Source organism: Styela clava, unplaced genomic scaffold (genome assembly GCF_964204865.1).
Source record: "Styela clava unplaced genomic scaffold, kaStyClav1.hap1.2 HAP1_SCAFFOLD_28, whole genome shotgun sequence".
Taxonomy (NCBI): Eukaryota; Metazoa; Chordata; class Ascidiacea; order Stolidobranchia; family Styelidae; genus Styela; species Styela clava.
Window position 1 is genome coordinate 40001 of NW_027556581.1, and position 12500 is coordinate 52500.

At 55.6% G+C, this 12500-nt stretch overlaps 1 non-coding gene across 1 annotated transcript in view; it reads right to left on the reverse strand.

Moving 5' to 3' along the window:
- The window catches only part of LOC144419056 (small subunit ribosomal RNA), a 1810-nt gene extending 1412 nt beyond the window's left edge, over positions 1-398 (reverse strand). The window contains exon 1 of the ribosomal RNA XR_013473820.1: positions 1-398. This exon is cut by the window's left edge and continues 1412 nt beyond it. This is a non-coding gene — a ribosomal RNA (small subunit ribosomal RNA).
- Between the last annotated feature and the right edge of the window lie 12102 nt (positions 399-12500).

A 12500-nucleotide genomic window follows, 5' to 3' on the forward strand; every position in this document is an offset into this window, starting at 1 on the left:
CTCAGGCTCCCTCTCCGGAATCGAACCCTGATTCCCCGTTACCCGTTATCACAAAGGTAGGCACGTAGCGTACCTTCGACAGTTGATAGGGCAGACACTTGAATGATACGTCGTCGGTGCAGAGACCGTACGATCCGCGTGGTTATCCAGAGTCATCAAACGTCACAGGACGAACCCGGTCGGTTTTGATCTGATAAAAGCGCGCCTCCCGAAGTCGGCGCTTAATGCATGTATTAGCTCTAGAATTACCACAGTTATCCACTTCGCTTACGAGACCAAATAAACCAAGACTGATTTAATGAGCCATTCGCAGTTTCGCTTTACGAGAACTCGTACTTGCACCTGCATGGCTTAATCTTTGAGACAAGCATATCACTACTGGCAGGATCAACCAGATAGCTGTGACAGCTGCGCTCGGCCCTTGCTGGGCCGCCCGGCGCGTGCTCGTCGCATTCGTTTAAGACCGAGGCGATCGCCTGCGGCCGTACTCGGCTTCGACAGTCGCTGGCCGCGACGTCCACGCTCTCGCCGGCAGTGCCAGGCGGAGCGATTTGCGTTTTTTCTTTGCTCGCCCTCTCTCGGGCTCGATCCATTCAGTTTCGCACAAACAAGAGCTCTGCCGGCCGCCTGCAGCGGTGCCTAAAACCCGGGCATAACAATGCGACCGTTCTGCTAGGCCGACAAGCGCTCAAGCCAGACGCTCGATCGAACGCCCCCTACATATTAGTCGAGACAACGGCTCGCTCATTAGCATCGCGTTTGTACTTTAACTTTTTTCGGCTCGGCTTCTTTCGACGCCGATGCCGGCGACGCAGCACTCTCTCGCCCGCCAGCCACCGAGAAAAGGGTGCGCTCCGACCGGCCCCGCACCGCTCTTTCTTGGCTCATTCGAAATTACTGTCTTTCGCTCTGACATGCCTTACCTAGGGTTAGGTTAGTATGCTTGCACGTTTGTACTTTAACTTTTTTCGGCTCGGCTTCTTTCGACGCCGATGCCGGCGACGCAGCACTCTCTCGCCCGCCAGCCACCGAGAAAAGGGTGCGCTCCGACCGGCCCCGCACCGCTCTTTCATGGCTCATTCGAAATTACTGTCTTTCGCTCTGACATGCCTTACCTAGGGTTAGGTTAGTATGCTTGCACGTTTGTACTTTAACTTTTTTTGGCTCGGCTTCTTTCGACGCCGATGCCGGCGACGCAGCACTCTCTCGCCCGCCAGCCACCTAGAAAAGGGTGCGCTCCGACCGGCCCCGCACCGCTCTTTCTTGGCTCATTCGAAATTACTGTCTTTCGCTCTGACATGCCTTACCTAGGGTTAGGTTAGTATGCTTGCACGTTTGTACTTTAACTTTTTTCGGCTCGGCTTCTTTCGACGCCGATGCCGGCGACGCAGCACTCTCTCGCCCGCCAGCCACCGAGAAAAGGGTGCGCTCCGACCGGCCCCGCACCGCTCTTTCATGGCTCATTCGAGTTTACTGTCTTTCGCTCTGACATGCCTTACCTAGGGTTAGGTTAGTATGCTTGCACGTTTGTACTTTAACTTTTTTTGGCTCGGCTTCTTTCGACGCCGATGCCGGCGACGCAGCACTCTCTCGCCCGCCAGCCACCGAGAAAAGGGTGCGCTCCGACCGGCCCCGCACTGCTCTTTCATGGCTCATTCGAAATTACTGTCTTTCGCTCTGACATGCCTTACCTAGGGTTAGGTTAGTATGCTTGCACGTTTGTACTTTAACTTTTTTCGGCTCGGCTTCTTTCGACGCCGATGCCGGCGACGCAGCACTCTCTCGCCCGCCAGCCACCGAGAAAAGGGTGCGCTCCGACCGGCCCCGCACCGCTCTTTCATGGCTCATTCGAGTTTACTGTCTTTCGCTCTGACATGCCTTACCTAGGGTTAGGTTAGTATGCTTGCACGTTTGTACTTTAACTTTTTTCGGCTCGGCTTCTTTCGACGCCGATGCCGGCGACGCAGCACTCTCTCGCCCGCCAGCCACCGAGAAAAGGGTGCGCTCCGACCGGCCCCGCACCGCTCTTTCTTGGCTCATTCGAAATTACTGTCTTTCGCTCTGACATGCCTTACCTAGGGTTAGGTTAGTATGCTTGCACGTTTGTACTTTAACTTTTTTCGGCTCGGCTTCTTTCGACGCCGATGCCGGCGACGCAGCACTCTCTCGCCCGCCAGCCACCGAGAAAAGGGTGCGCTCCGACCGGCCCCGCACCGCTCTTTCATGGCTCATTCGAAATTACTGTCTTTCGCTCTGACATGCCTTACCTAGGGTTAGGTTAGTATGCTTGCACGTTTGTACTTTAACTTTTTTTGGCTCGGCTTCTTTCGACGCCGATGCCGGCGACGCAGCACTCTCTCGCCCGCCAGCCACCTAGAAAAGGGTGCGCTCCGACCGGCCCCGCACCGCTCTTTCTTGGCTCATTCGAAATTACTGTCTTTCGCTCTGACATGCCTTACCTAGGGTTAGGTTAGTATGCTTGCACGTTTGTACTTTAACTTTTTTGGCTCGGCTTCTTTCGACGCCGATGCCGGCGACGCAGCACTCTCTCGCCCGCCAGCCACCGAGAAAAGGGTGCGCTCCGACCGGCCCCGCACCGCTCTTTCATGGCTCATTCGAGTTTACTGTCTTTCGCTCTGACATGCCTTACCTAGGGTTAGGTTAGTATGCTTGCACGTTTGTACTTTAACTTTTTTTGGCTCGGCTTCTTTCGACGCCGATGCCGGCGACGCAGCACTCTCTCGCCCGCCAGCCACCGAGAAAAGGGTGCGCTCCGACCGGCCCCGCACCGCTCTTTCATGGCTCATTCGAAATTACTGTCTTTCGCTCTGACATGCCTTACCTAGGGTTAGGTTAGTATGCTTGCACGTTTGTACTTTAACTTTTTTCGGCTCGGCTTCTTTCGACGCCGATGCCGGCGACGCAGCACTCTCTCGCCCGCCAGCCACCGAGAAAAGGGTGCGCTCCGACCGGCCCCGCACCGCTCTTTCATGGCTCATTCGAGTTTACTGTCTTTCGCTCTGACATGCCTTACCTAGGGTTAGGTTAGTATGCTTGCACGTTTGTACTTTAACTTTTTTCGGCTCGGCTTCTTTCGACGCCGATGCCGGCGACGCAGCACTCTCTCGCCCGCCAGCCACCGAGAAAAGGGTGCGCTCCGACCGGCCCCGCACCGCTCTTTCTTGGCTCATTCGAAATTACTGTCTTTCGCTCTGACATGCCTTACCTAGGGTTAGGTTAGTATGCTTGCACGTTTGTACTTTAACTTTTTTCGGCTCGGCTTCTTTCGACGCCGATGCCGGCGACGCAGCACTCTCTCGCCCGCCAGCCACCGAGAAAAGGGTGCGCTCCGACCGGCCCCGCACCGCTCTTTCATGGCTCATTCGAAATTACTGTCTTTCGCTCTGACATGCCTTACCTAGGGTTAGGTTAGTATGCTTGCACGTTTGTACTTTAACTTTTTTTGGCTCGGCTTCTTTCGACGCCGATGCCGGCGACGCAGCACTCTCTCGCCCGCCAGCCACCTAGAAAAGGGTGCGCTCCGACCGGCCCCGCACCGCTCTTTCTTGGCTCATTCGAAATTACTGTCTTTCGCTCTGACATGCCTTACCTAGGGTTAGGTTAGTATGCTTGCACGTTTGTACTTTAACTTTTTTTGGCTCGGCTTCTTTCGACGCCGATGCCGGCGACGCAGCACTCTCTCGCCCGCCAGCCACCGAGAAAAGGGTGCGCTCCGACCGGCCCCGCACCGCTCTTTCTTGGCTCATTCGAAATTACTGTCTTTCGCTCTGACATGCCTTACCTAGGGTTAGGTTAGTATGCTTGCACGTTTGTACTTTAACTTTTTTCGGCTCGGCTTCTTTCGACGCCGATGCCGGCGACGCAGCACTCTCTCGCCCGCCAGCCACCGAGAAAAGGGTGCGCTCCGACCGGCCCCGCACCGCTCTTTCATGGCTCATTCGAGTTTACTGTCTTTCGCTCTGACATGCCTTACCTAGGGTTAGGTTAGTATGCTTGCACGTTTGTACTTTAACTTTTTTTGGCTCGGCTTCTTTCGACGCCGATGCCGGCGACGCAGCACTCTCTCGCCCGCCAGCCACCGAGAAAAGGGTGCGCTCCGACCGGCCCCGCACCGCTCTTTCATGGCTCATTCGAAATTACTGTCTTTCGCTCTGACATGCCTTACCTAGGGTTAGGTTAGTATGCTTGCACGTTTGTACTTTAACTTTTTTCGGCTCGGCTTCTTTCGACGCCGATGCCGGCGACGCAGCACTCTCTCGCCCGCCAGCCACCGAGAAAAGGGTGCGCTCCGACCGGCCCCGCACCGCTCTTTCATGGCTCATTCGAGTTTACTGTCTTTCGCTCTGACATGCCTTACCTAGGGTTAGGTTAGTATGCTTGCACGTTTGTACTTTAACTTTTTTTGGCTCGGCTTCTTTCGACGCCGATGCCGGCGACGCAGCACTCTCTCGCCCGCCAGCCACCGAGAAAAGGGTGCGCTCCGACCGGCCCCGCACCGCTCTTTCATGGCTCATTCGAAATTACTGTCTTTCGCTCTGACATGCCTTACCTAGGGTTAGGTTAGTATGCTTGCACGTTTGTACTTTAACTTTTTTCTGCTCGGCTTCTTTCGACGCCGATGCCGGCGACGCAGCACTCTCTCGCCCGCCAGCCACCGAGAAAAGGGTGCGCTCCGACCGGCCCCGCACCGCTCTTTCATGGCTCATTCGAGTTTACTGTCTTTCGCTCTGACATGCCTTACCTAGGGTTAGGTTAGTATGCTTGCACGTTTGTACTTTAACTTTTTTCGGCTCGGCTTCTTTCGACGCCGATGCCGGCGACGCAGCACTCTCTCGCCCGCCAGCCACCGAGAAAAGGGTGCGCTCCGACCGGCCCCGCACCGCTCTTTCTTGGCTCATTCGAAATTACTGTCTTTCGCTCTGACATGCCTTACCTAGGGTTAGGTTAGTATGCTTGCACGTTTGTACTTTAACTTTTTTCGGCTCGGCTTCTTTCGACGCCGATGCCGGCGACGCAGCACTCTCTCGCCCGCCAGCCACCGAGAAAAGGGTGCGCTCCGACCGGCCCCGCACCGCTCTTTCATGGCTCATTCGAGTTTACTGTCTTTCGCTCTGACATGCCTTACCTAGGGTTAGGTTAGTATGCTTGCACGTTTGTACTTTAACTTTTTTCGGCTCGGCTTCTTTCGACGCCGATGCCGGCGACGCAGCACTCTCTCGCCCGCCAGCCACCGAGAAAAGGGTGCGCTCCGACCGGCCCCGCACCGCTCTTTCTTGGCTCATTCGAAATTACTGTCTTTCGCTCTGACATGCCTTACCTAGGGTTAGGTTAGTATGCTTGCACGTTTGTACTTTAACTTTTTTCGGCTCGGCTTCTTTCGACGCCGATGCCGGCGACGCAGCACTCTCTCGCCCGCCCGCCAGCCACCGAGAAAAGGGTGCGCTCCGACCGGCCCCGCACCGCTCTTTCATGGCTCATTCGAAATTACTGTCTTTCGCTCTGACATGCCTTACCTAGGGTTAGGTTAGTATGCTTGCACGTTTGTACTTTAACTTTTTTGGCTCGGCTTCTTTCGACGCCGATGCCGGCGACGCAGCACTCTCTCGCCCGCCAGCCACCTAGAAAAGGGTGCGCTCCGACCGGCCCCGCACCGCTCTTTCTTGGCTCATTCGAAATTACTGTCTTTCGCTCTGACATGCCTTACCTAGGGTTAGGTTAGTATGCTTGCACGTTTGTACTTTAACTTTTTTGGCTCGGCTTCTTTCGACGCCGATGCCGGCGACGCAGCACTCTCTCGCCCGCCAGCCACCGAGAAAAGGGTGCGCTCCGACCGGCCCCGCACCGCTCTTTCATGGCTCATTCGAAATTACTGTCTTTCGCTCTGACATGCCTTACCTAGGGTTAGGTTAGTATGCTTGCACGTTTGTACTTTAACTTTTTTCGGCTCGGCTTCTTTCGACGCCGATGCCGGCGACGCAGCACTCTCTCGCCCGCCAGCCACCGAGAAAAGGGTGCGCTCCGACCGGCCCCGCACCGCTCTTTCATGGCTCATTCGAGTTTACTGTCTTTCGCTCTGACATGCCTTACCTAGGGTTAGGTTAGTATGCTTGCACGTTTGTACTTTAACTTTTTTCGGCTCGGCTTCTTTCGACGCCGATGCCGGCGACGCAGCACTCTCTCGCCCGCCAGCCACCGAGAAAAGGGTGCGCTCCGACCGCCCCGCACCGCTCTTTCTTGGCTCATTCGAAATTACTGTCTTTCGCTCTGACATGCCTTACCTAGGGTTAGGTTAGTATGCTTGCACGTTTGTACTTTAACTTTTTTCGGCTCGGCTTCTTTCGACGCCGATGCCGGCGACGCAGCACTCTCTCGCCCGCCAGCCACCGAGAAAAGGGTGCGCTCCGACCGGCCCCGCACCGCTCTTTCATGGCTCATTCGAGTTTACTGTCTTTCGCTCTGACATGCCTTACCTAGGGTTAGGTTAGTATGCTTGCACGTTTGTACTTTAACTTTTTTTGGCTCGGCTTCTTTCGACGCCGATGCCGGCGACGCAGCACTCTCTCGCCCGCCAGCCACCGAGAAAAGGGTGCGCTCCGACCGGCCCCGCACCGCTCTTTCATGGCTCATTCGAAATTACTGTCTTTCGCTCTGACATGCCTTACCTAGGGTTAGGTTAGTATGCTTGCACGTTTGTACTTTAACTTTTTTCGGCTCGGCTTCTTTCGACGCCGATGCCGGCGACGCAGCACTCTCTCGCCCGCCAGCCACCGAGAAAAGGGTGCGCTCCGACCGGCCCCGCACCGCTCTTTCATGGCTCATTCGAGTTTACTGTCTTTCGCTCTGACATGCCTTACCTAGGGTTAGGTTAGTATGCTTGCACGTTTGTACTTTAACTTTTTTCGGCTCGGCTTCTTTCGACGCCGATGCCGGCGACGCAGCACTCTCTCGCCCGCCAGCCACCGAGAAAAGGGTGCGCTCCGACCGGCCCCGCACCGCTCTTTCATGGCTCATTCGAAATTACTGTCTTTCGCTCTGACATGCCTTACCTAGGGTTAGGTTAGTATGCTTGCACGTTTGTACTTTAACTTTTTTCGGCTCGGCTTCTTTCGACGCCGATGCCGGCGACGCAGCACTCTCTCGCCCGCCAGCCACCGAGAAAAGGGTGCGCTCCGACCGGCCCCGCACCGCTCTTTCATGGCTCATTCGAGTTTACTGTCTTTCGCTCTGACATGCCTTACCTAGGGTTAGGTTAGTATGCTTGCACGTTTGTACTTTAACTTTTTTCGGCTCGGCTTCTTTCGACGCCGATGCCGGCGACGCAGCACTCTCTCGCCCGCCAGCCACCGAGAAAAGGGTGCGCTCCGACCGGCCCCGCACCGCTCTTTCTTGGCTCATTCGAAATTACTGTCTTTCGCTCTGACATGCCTTACCTAGGGTTAGGTTAGTATGCTTGCACGTTTGTACTTTAACTTTTTTCGGCTCGGCTTCTTTCGACGCCGATGCCGGCGACGCAGCACTCTCTCGCCCGCCAGCCACCGAGAAAAGGGTGCGCTCCGACCGGCCCCGCACCGCTCTTTCATGGCTCATTCGAGTTTACTGTCTTTCGCTCTGACATGCCTTACCTAGGGTTAGGTTAGTATGCTTGCACGTTTGTACTTTAACTTTTTTCGGCTCGGCTTCTTTCGACGCCGATGCCGGCGACGCAGCACTCTCTCGCCCGCCAGCCACCGAGAAAAGGGTGCGCTCCGACCGGCCCCGCACCGCTCTTTCTTGGCTCATTCGAAATTACTGTCTTTCGCTCTGACATGCCTTACCTAGGGTTAGGTTAGTATGCTTGCACGTTTGTACTTTAACTTTTTTCGGCTCGGCTTCTTTCGACGCCGATGCCGGCGACGCAGCACTCTCTCGCCCGCCAGCCACCGAGAAAAGGGTGCGCTCCGACCGGCCCCGCACCGCTCTTTCATGGCTCATTCGAAATTACTGTCTTTCGCTCTGACATGCCTTACCTAGGGTTAGGTTAGTATGCTTGCACGTTTGTACTTTAACTTTTTTTGGCTCGGCTTCTTTCGACGCCGATGCCGGCGACGCAGCACTCTCTCGCCCGCCAGCCACCTAGAAAAGGGTGCGCTCCGACCGGCCCCGCACCGCTCTTTCTTGGCTCATTCGAAATTACTGTCTTTCGCTCTGACATGCCTTACCTAGGGTTAGGTTAGTATGCTTGCACGTTTGTACTTTAACTTTTTTGGCTCGGCTTCTTTCGACGCCGATGCCGGCGACGCAGCACTCTCTCGCCCGCCAGCCACCGAGAAAAGGGTGCGCTCCGACCGGCCCCGCACCGCTCTTTCATGGCTCATTCGAAATTACTGTCTTTCGCTCTGACATGCCTTACCTAGGGTTAGGTTAGTATGCTTGCACGTTTGTACTTTAACTTTTTTCGGCTCGGCTTCTTTCGACGCCGATGCCGGCGACGCAGCACTCTCTCGCCCGCCAGCCACCGAGAAAAGGGTGCGCTCCGACCGGCCCCGCACCGCTCTTTCATGGCTCATTCGAGTTTACTGTCTTTCGCTCTGACATGCCTTACCTAGGGTTAGGTTAGTATGCTTGCACGTTTGTACTTTAACTTTTTTCGGCTCGGCTTCTTTCGACGCCGATGCCGGCGACGCAGCACTCTCTCGCCCGCCAGCCACCGAGAAAAGGGTGCGCTCCGACCGGCCCCGCACCGCTCTTTCTTGGCTCATTCGAAATTACTGTCTTTCGCTCTGACATGCCTTACCTAGGGTTAGGTTAGTATGCTTGCACGTTTGTACTTTAACTTTTTTCGGCTCGGCTTCTTTCGACGCCGATGCCGGCGACGCAGCACTCTCTCGCCCGCCAGCCACCGAGAAAAGGGTGCGCTCCGACCGGCCCCGCACCGCTCTTTCATGGCTCATTCGAAATTACTGTCTTTCGCTCTGACATGCCTTACCTAGGGTTAGGTTAGTATGCTTGCACGTTTGTACTTTAACTTTTTTTGGCTCGGCTTCTTTCGACGCCGATGCCGGCGACGCAGCACTCTCTCGCCCGCCAGCCACCTAGAAAAGGGTGCGCTCCGACCGGCCCCGCACCGCTCTTTCTTGGCTCATTCGAAATTACTGTCTTTCGCTCTGACATGCCTTACCTAGGGTTAGGTTAGTATGCTTGCACGTTTGTACTTTAACTTTTTTGGCTCGGCTTCTTTCGACGCCGATGCCGGCGACGCAGCACTCTCTCGCCCGCCAGCCACCGAGAAAAGGGTGCGCTCCGACCGGCCCCGCACCGCTCTTTCATGGCTCATTCGAGTTTACTGTCTTTCGCTCTGACATGCCTTACCTAGGGTTAGGTTAGTATGCTTGCACGTTTGTACTTTAACTTTTTTCGGCTCGGCTTCTTTCGACGCCGATGCCGGCGACGCAGCACTCTCTCGCCCGCCAGCCACCTAGAAAAGGGTGCGCTCCGACCGGCCCCGCACCGCTCTTTCTTGGCTCATTCGAAATTACTGTCTTTCGCTCTGACATGCCTTACCTAGGGTTAGGTTAGTATGCTTGCACGTTTGTACTTTAACTTTTTTTGGCTCGGCTTCTTTCGACGCCGATGCCGGCGACGCAGCACTCTCTCGCCCGCCAGCCACCGAGAAAAGGGTGCGCTCCGACCGGCCCCGCACCGCTCTTTCATGGCTCATTCGAGTTTACTGTCTTTCGCTCTGACATGCCTTACCTAGGGTTAGGTTAGTATGCTTGCACGTTTGTACTTTAACTTTTTTCGGCTCGGCTTCTTTCGACGCCGATGCCGGCGACGCAACACTCTCTCGCCCGCCAGCCACCGAGAAAAGGGTGCGCTCCGACCGGCCCCGCACCGCTCTTTCTTGGCTCATTCGAAATTACTGTCTTTCGCTCTGACATGCCTTACCTAGGGTTAGGTTAGTATGCTTGCACTTTTGTACTTTAACTTTTTTCGGCTCGGCTTCTTTCGACGCCGATGCCGGCGACGCAGCACTCTCTCGCCCGCCAGCCACCGAGAAAAGGGTGCGCTCCGACCGGCCCCGCACCGCTCTTTCATGGCTCATTCGAAATTACTGTCTTTCGCTCTGACATGCCTTACCTAGGGTTAGGTTAGTATGCTTGCACGTTTGTACTTTAACTTTTTTTGGCTCGGCTTCTTTCGACGCCGATGCCGGCGACGCAGCACTCTCTCGCCCGCCAGCCACCTAGAAAAGGGTGCGCTCCGACCGGCCCCGCACCGCTCTTTCTTGGCTCATTCGAAATTACTGTCTTTCGCTCTGACATGCCTTACCTAGGGTTAGGTTAGTATGCTTGCACGTTTGTACTTTAACTTTTTTCGGCTCGGCTTCTTTCGACGCCGATGCCGGCGACGCAGCACTCTCTCGCCCGCCAGCCACCGAGAAAAGGGTGCGCTCCGACCGGCCCCGCACCGCTCTTTCATGGCTCATTCGAAATTACTGTCTTTCGCTCTGACATGCCTTACCTAGGGTTAGGTTAGTATGCTTGCACGTTTGTACTTTAACTTTTTTTGGCTCGGCTTCTTTCGACGCCGATGCCGGCGACGCAGCACTCTCTCGCCCGCCAGCCACCTAGAAAAGGGTGCGCTCCGACCGGCCCCGCACCGCTCTTTCTTGGCTCATTCGAAATTACTGTCTTTCGCTCTGACATGCCTTACCTAGGGTTAGGTTAGTATGCTTGCACGTTTGTACTTTAACTTTTTTTGGCTCGGCTTCTTTCGACGCCGATGCCGGCGACGCAGCACTCTCTCGCCCGCCAGCCACCGAGAAAAGGGTGCGCTCCGACCGGCCCCGCACCGCTCTTTCATGGCTCATTCGAGTTTACTGTCTTTCGCTCTGACATGCCTTACCTAGGGTTAGGTTAGTATGCTTGCACGTTTGTACTTTAACTTTTTTCGGCTCGGCTTCTTTCGACGCCGATGCCGGCGACGCAGCACTCTCTCGCCCGCCAGCCACCGAGAAAAGGGTGCGCTCCGACCGGCCCCGCACCGCTCTTTCATGGCTCATTCGAAATTACTGTCTTTCGCTCTGACATGCCTTACCTAGGGTTAGGTTAGTATGCTTGCACGTTTGTACTTTAACTTTTTTCGGCTCGGCTTCTTTCGACGCCGATGCCGGCGACGCAGCACTCTCTCGCCCGCCAGCCACCGAGAAAAGGGTGCGCTCCGACCGGCCCCGCACCGCTCTTTCATGGCTCATTCGAGTTTACTGTCTTTCGCTCTGACATGCCTTACCTAGGGTTAGGTTAGTATGCTTGCACGTTTGTACATTAACTTTTTTCGGCTCGGCTTCTTTCGACGCCGATGCCGGCGACGCAGCACTCTCTCGCCCGCCAGCCACCGAGAAAAGGGTGCGCTCCGACCGGCCCCGCACCGCTCTTTCTTGGCTCATTCGAAATTACTGTCTTTCGCTCTGACATGCCTTACCTAGGGTTAGGTTAGTATGCTTGCACGTTTGTACTTTAACTTTTTTTGGCTCGGCTTCTTTCGACGCCGATGCCGGCGACGCAGCACTCTCTCGCCCGCCAGCCACCTAGAAAAGGGTGCGCTCCGACCGGCCCCGCACCGCTCTTTCTTGGCTCATTCGAAATTACTGTCTTTCGCTCTGACATGCCTTACCTAGGGTTAGGTTAGTATGCTTGCACGTTTGTACTTTAACTTTTTTCGGCTCGGCTTCTTTCGACGCCGATGCCGGCGACGCAGCACTCTCTCGCCCGCCAGCCACCGAGAAAAGGGTGCGCTCCGACCGGCCCCGCACCGCTCTTTCATGGCTCATTCGAGTTTACTGTCTTTCGCTCTGACATGCCTTACCTAGGGTTAGGTTAGTATGCTTGCACGTTTGTACATTAACTTTTTTCGGCTCGGCTTCTTTCGACGCCGATGCCGGCGACGCAGCACTCTCTCGCCCGCCAGCCACCGAGAAAAGGGTGCGCTCCGACCGGCCCCGCACCGCTCTTTCTTGGCTCATTCGAAATTACTGTCTTTCGCTCTGACATGCCTTACCTAGGGTTAGGTTAGTATGCTTGCACGTTTGTACTTTAACTTTTTTCGGCTCGGCTTCTTTCGACGCCGATGCCGGCGACGCAGCACTCTCTCGCCCGCCAGCCACCGAGAAAAGGGTGCGCTCCGACCGGCCCCGCACCGCTCTTTCTTGGCTCATTCGAAATTACTGTCTTTCGCTCTGACATGCCTTACCTAGGGTTAGGTTAGTATGCTTGCACGTTTGTACTTTAACTTTTTTCGGCTCGGCTTCTTTCGACGCCGATGCCGGCGACGCAGCACTCTCTCGCCCGCCAGCCACCGAGAAAAGGGTGCGCTCCGACCGGCCCCGCACCGCTCTTTCATGGCTCATTCGAAATTACTGTCTTTCGCTCTGACATGCCTTACCTAGGGTTAGGTTAGTATGCTTGCACGTTTGTACTTTAACTTTTTTCGGCTCGGCTTCT